Raw genomic sequence first — 6687 nt, 5'->3', positions numbered from 1 at the left:
CGACCCCTTATTTTTAAACAGTGGCCCCTAGTTCTAGATTTTGTTGTTTTTTTTCTTTTCTTTTTTTTTACTTATCAAATTAAATTAAAATTACATTGGCCGGGGTGATGATGCACTCCAGTCCCCGCGGCGCCCACCGGTCTCGGAAGGCCTCGAGCGTGCCGGCGGACACCGCGTGCTCCATCTCCAGGGCCACCCGGGCGCGAACATAGCCGCGGAAGAGAGGCAGGCAAACGGGCCGGACAACCCCCTCGACGGCCCGCTGCCTGGACCTATTAATGGCCACTTTGGCCAGGCCCAGGAGCAGTCCTACGATGAGGTCCTCCGATCTGCCCGCTCCCCTCCTCACCGGGTAACCGAAGATCAGGAGCGTGGGACTGAAGTGCAGCCAAAAAACAAGGAGCAGCCCCTTCAAATAATGAAAGAGGGGCTGCAACCTCTCACATTCAATATAGACATAGAACACGGACTCCTCTAGGCCGCAAAAAAGGCAGGCAGCCTGGGAGTCCGTAAACATAGAAACATAGAAGAAGATAGGAGCAGGAGTAGGCCATTCGGCCTCTCGAGCCTGCTCCGCCATTTAATGAGGTCATGGCTGATCATCCAAATTCAGTACCCGGTCCCTGCTTTCTTCCCATATCCCTTGATCCCTTTAGCCTTAAGAAATATATCTAACTCCTTCTTGAATATATTTAATGAATTGGCCTCAACTGCCTTCTGTGGTAGAGAATTCCACATGTTCACCACTCTCTGGGTGAAGAAATTCCTCCTCATTTCTGTCCTAAATGGCTTACCCCTTATCCTTAGACTGTGACCCCTGGTTCTGGACTCCCCCGCCATCGGGAACATCTTTCCTGCATCTAGTCTGTCTAGTCCTGTTAGAATTTTATAAGTTTCAATGAGATCCCCTCTCATTCTTCTAAACTCCAGCGAGTATAAGCCCACTTAATACCTACTTAAAAGCTTATTGCACGGGACTGCTCCGTGCAACACCCTCCAGGCCAAGTCCCTAGATTGTTGTTGTGTTGTTCCTCTTTTGGTAGCACCAATCAAAAAATAAACAAATAAACTGTAACTAATAGAACTTTAAATAAATGTTAACAAATCAAATCAGAATTTGGTTATTCAAATCAATTATGCACTCCAGTCCCCGCGGCGCCCACCGGTCGCGGAAGTCCTCGAGCGTGCCGGCGGACACCGCGTGCTCCATCTCCAGGGCCACCCAGGCGCGAACATGGCCGCGGAAGAGAGGGAGGCAATCTGGCTGGACGACCCCCTCGACCGCCCGCTGCCTGGACCAATTGATGGCTTTCTTGGCCAGGCCCAGGAGCAGACCCACGAGGAGGTCCTCCAACCCGCCCGCTCCCCTCCGCACTGGGTGACCGTAGATCAAGAGCGTGGGACTGAAGTGCAACCAAAAATCGAGGAGCAGCCCCTTCAAATAATGGAAGAGGGGCTGCAACCTCTCACACTCAGCGTAAATGTGAAAGACGGACTCCTCCAGGCCACAGAACAAACAGGCGGCCTGGGTGTCCGTGAACCTACTTAAAACTATGTTGCACGGGACTGCTCCGTCCTCTTTTTGGGAAAACAAATAAATTAGACAAATAAATACTGTAAATAAACCATTAAAACTTCAAATAAACCTTACGAATCAAATTAAAATTTGGTTTTCCAGCCCAATTATGCACTCCAGTCCCCGCGGCGCCCACCGGTCACGGAAGTGATTGAGCGCGCCGGCGGACACCGCGTGCTCCATCTCCAGGGCCACCCGGGTGCGAACATAGCCGCGGAAGAGAGGGAGGCAATCCGGCCGGACGACCCCCTCAACCACCCGCTGCCTGGACCGATTAATGACTTTCTTAGCCAGGCCCAGGAGCAGACCCACGAGGAGGTCCTCCAACCTGCCTGCTCCCCTCCGCACCGGGTGACCGTAGATCAAGAGCGTGGGACTAAAGTGCAACCAAAACTTGAGGAGCAGCCCCTTCAAATAATGGAAGAGGGGCTGCAACCTCTCACACTCAGCGTAAATGTGAAAGACGGACTCCTCCAGGCCGCAGAACAAACAGGCGGCCGTGAACCTACTTAAAACTATGTTGCATGGGACTGCTCCGTGCAACACCCTCCAGGCCAAGTCCCTAGATTGTTGTTATGGTGGAGAATGTCAAAGATTCACTGATAAATGGGAGGGACCCCCTAATGGTTTCTGGTCTGCCCGTCCACTTCTTGTTATCCTCTTTTTTTTTTGAAAACATAAATTTAGGCAAATAAAAACTGTAAATAAACCATTAAAACTGTAAATAAACCAATAAAACTTCAAATAAACCTTAATAATCAAATTAAAATTTGGTTCTCCAGCCCAATTATGCACTCCAGTCCCCGCGGCGCCCACCGGTCACGAAAGTGATCGAGCGCGCCGGCGGACACCGTGTGCTCCAGCTCCAGGGCCACCCGGGCGCGAACATGGCCACGGAAGAGAGGGAGGCAATCCGGCCAGACGACCCCCTCGACCGCCCGCTGCCTGGACCAATTAATGGCTCTCTTGGCCAGGCCCAGGAGCAGACCCACGAGGAGGTCCTCCAACCTGCCCGCTCCCCTCCGCACCGGGTGACCGTAGATCAAGAGCGTGGGACTAAAGTGCAACCAAAACTTGAGGAGCAGCCCCTTCAAATAATGGAAGAGGGGCTGCAACCTCTCACATTCGATATAAATATGAAATACGGACTCCTCCAGACCACAGAACAAACATGCAGCCTGGGAGTCCGTGAACCTACTTAAAACTATGTTGCACGGGACTGCTCCGTGCAACACCCTCCAGGCCAAGTCCCCCCCTCTCTCCCTCTCCTGAGATGGAGGCCTTTCCTCTCCTCCTCTCCCTCCAGGCACCTCAGTTGTAGATGGTCTGGTTGGTGGTGGACTGGTGCTTCTCCTTCTCCTCCCTGCCTGGTCAGGAGGCCACCACGCTCCACTTTCCTCCTGCAGCACTCAGAGCAAGCCAGAGAATGATTCCAGTCCTCTGGATTACTAGTTCAGTCAAGTTACCAGTAGACTACTGTCCCCTTCCCTTGGGGTCCTTATTGCCTTGTCAGCCAATGACACTCATTTTTCAAAGTTCTGATTGGCTCTGGGAGTCATCTCCCCTCCTCCCTTTACTTGATCCTCTTTTTGTGAAAACATAATTTAGACAAATAAAAACTGTAAATAAACCATCAAAACTTCAAATAAACCCTAAGAATCAAATCAAAATTTGGTTATCCAACCCAATAATGCACCTCAGTCCCCGCGGCGCCCACCGGTCACGGAAATGATCGAGCGCGCCGGCGGACACCGCGTGCTCCATCTTCAGGGCCACCCGGGTGCGAACATGGCCACGGAAGAGAGGGAGGCAATCTGGCCAGACGACCCCCTCGATCACCCGCTGCCTGGACCAATTAATGGCCTTCTTAGCCAGGCCCAGGAGCAGACCCACGAGGAGGTCCTCCGACCTGCCCGCTCCCCTCCGCACCGGGTGACCGTAGATCAAGAGCGTGGGACTGAAGTGCAACCAAAACTTGAGGAGCAGCCCCTTCAAATAATGGAAGATGGGGCTGCAACCTCTCACATTCGATATAAATATGAAATACGGACTCCTCCAGACTGCAGAACAAACATGCGGCCTGGGAGTCCGTGAACCTACTTAAAACTATGTTGCATGGGACTGCTCCGTGCAACACCCTCCTCTCTTTTCATTGGACCCAAATAAAAAAGAAACAATTTCACAAATAAGGTGACAACAACCCAATTACCCTTTTAAATAACCCTCCACCAATCAAATTAAAATTTGGTTGTCCCGATTAACAATGCACTCCAGTCCCCGCGGCGCCCACCGGTCACGAAAGAGCTCGAGCGTGCCGGCGGACACCGCGTGCTCCATCTCTAGGGCCACCCGGGCGCGAACATGGCCACGGAAGAGGGGGAGGCAATCCGGTCGGACGACCCCCTCGCTCGCCCGCTGCCAGGACCAATTGATGGCTTTCTTGGCCAGGCCCAGGAGCAGGCCCACGAGGAGGTCCTCCGACCCGCCCGCCCCCCTCCGCACGGGGTGACCGTAGATCAGGAGCGTGGGACTGAAGTGCAACCAAAATTTGAGGAGCAGCCCCCTCAAAAAATGGAAGAGGGGCTGCAACCTCTCACACCCCGTGTAGACGTGAAAGACGGACTCCTCCAGACCGCAAAACAAACAGGCGGTCTGGGAGTCCGTAAACCTATTTAAAAATCTATTGCACGGAACTGCTCTGTGCAACACCCTCCTCTCTTTTCATTGGACCCAAAAAAAGAAACAATTTCACAAATAAGGTGACAACAACCCAATTACCCTTTTAAATAACCCTCCACCAATCAAATTAAAATTTGGTTGTCCCGATTAACAATGCACTCCAGTCCCCGCGGCGCCCACCGGTCACGAAAGAGCTCGAGCGTGCCGGCGGACACCGCGTGCTCCATCTCTAGGGCCACCCGGGCGCGAACATGGCCACGGAAGAGGGGGAGGCAATCCGGTCGGACGACCCCCTCGCTCGCCCGCTGCCAGGACCAATTGATGGCTTTCTTGGCCAGGCCCAGGAGCAGGCCCACGAGGAGGTCCTCCGACCCGCCCGCCCCCCTCCGCACGGGGTGACCGTAGATCAGGAGCGTGGGACTGAAGTGCAACCAAAATTTGAGGAGCAGCCCCCTCAAAAAATGGAAGAGGGGCTGCAACCTCTCACACCCCGTGTAGACGTGAAAGACGGACTCCTCCAGACCGCAAAACAAACAGGCGGTCTGGGAGTCCGTAAACCTATTTAAAAATCTATTGCACGGAACTGCTCTGTGCAACACCCTCCTCTCTTTTCATTGGACCCAAAAAAAGAAACAATTTCACAAATAAGGTGACAACAACCCAATTACCCTTTTAAATAACCCTCCACCAATCAAATTAAAATTTGGTTGTCCCGATTAACAATGCACTCCAGTCCCCGCGGCGCCCACCGGTCACGAAAGAGCTCGAGCGTGCCGGCGGACACCGCGTGCTCCATCTCTAGGGCCACCCGGGCGCGAACATGGCCACGGAAGAGGGGGAGGCAATCCGGTCGGACGACCCCCTCGCTCGCCCGCTGCCAGGACCAATTGATGGCTTTCTTGGCCAGGCCCAGGAGCAGGCCCACGAGGAGGTCCTCCGACCCGCCCGCCCCCCTCCGCACGGGGTGACCGTAGATCAGGAGCGTGGGACTGAAGTGCAACCAAAATTTGAGGAGCAGCCCCCTCAAAAAATGGAAGAGGGGCTGCAACCTCTCACACCCCGTGTAGACGTGAAAGACGGACTCCTCCAGACCGCAAAACAAACAGGCGGTCTGGGAGTCCGTAAACCTATTTAAAAATCTATTGCACGGAACTGCTCTGTGCAACACCCTCCTCTCTTTTCATTGGACCCAAAAAAAGAAACAATTTCACAAATAAGGTGACAACAACCCAATTACCCTTTTAAATAACCCTCCACCAATCAAATTAAAATTTGGTTGTCCCGATTAACAATGCACTCCAGTCCCCGCGGCGCCCACCGGTCACGAAAGAGCTCGAGCGTGCCGGCGGACACCGCGTGCTCCATCTCTAGGGCCACCCGGGCGCGAACATGGCCACGGAAGAGGGGGAGGCAATCCGGTCGGACGACCCCCTCGCTCGCCCGCTGCCAGGACCAATTGATGGCTTTCTTGGCCAGGCCCAGGAGCAGGCCCACGAGGAGGTCCTCCGACCCGCCCGCCCCCCTCCGCACGGGGTGACCGTAGATCAGGAGCGTGGGACTGAAGTGCAACCAAAATTTGAGGAGCAGCCCCCTCAAAAAATGGAAGAGGGGCTGCAACCTCTCACACCCCGTGTAGACGTGAAAGACGGACTCCTCCAGACCGCAAAACAAACAGGCGGTCTGGGAGTCCGTAAACCTATTTAAAAATCTATTGCACGGAACTGCTCTGTGCAACACCCTCCTCTCTTTTCATTGGACCCAAAAAAAGAAACAATTTCACAAATAAGGTGACAACAACCCAATTACCCTTTTAAATAACCCTCCACCAATCAAATTAAAATTTGGTTGTCCCGATTAACAATGCACTCCAGTCCCCGCGGCGCCCACCGGTCACGAAAGAGCTCGAGCGTGCCGGCGGACACCGCGTGCTCCATCTCTAGGGCCACCCGGGCGCGAACATGGCCACGGAAGAGGGGGAGGCAATCCGGTCGGACGACCCCCTCGCTCGCCCGCTGCCAGGACCAATTGATGGCTTTCTTGGCCAGGCCCAGGAGCAGGCCCACGAGGAGGTCCTCCGACCCGCCCGCCCCCCTCCGCACGGGGTGACCGTAGATCAGGAGCGTGGGACTGAAGTGCAACCAAAATTTGAGGAGCAGCCCCCTCAAAAAATGGAAGAGGGGCTGCAACCTCTCACACCCCGTGTAGACGTGAAAGACGGACTCCTCCAGACCGCAAAACAAACAGGCGGTCTGGGAGTCCGTAAACCTATTTAAAAATCTATTGCACGGAACTGCTCTGTGCAACACCCTCCTCTCTTTTCATTGGACCCAAAAAAAGAAACAATTTCACAAATAAGGTGACAACAACCCAATTACCCTTTTAAATAACCCTCCACCAATCAAATTAAAATTTGGTTGTCCCGATTAACAATG

Source organism: Somniosus microcephalus, chromosome 13 (assembly GCF_052327205.1).
Source record: "Somniosus microcephalus isolate GS21.2 chromosome 13, FLI_Smic_1.0, whole genome shotgun sequence".
Taxonomy (NCBI): domain Eukaryota; kingdom Metazoa; phylum Chordata; class Chondrichthyes; order Squaliformes; family Somniosidae; genus Somniosus; species Somniosus microcephalus.
The sequence above is the reverse complement of the archived record's forward strand: the minus strand, read 5'-3'. Positions refer to the sequence as shown.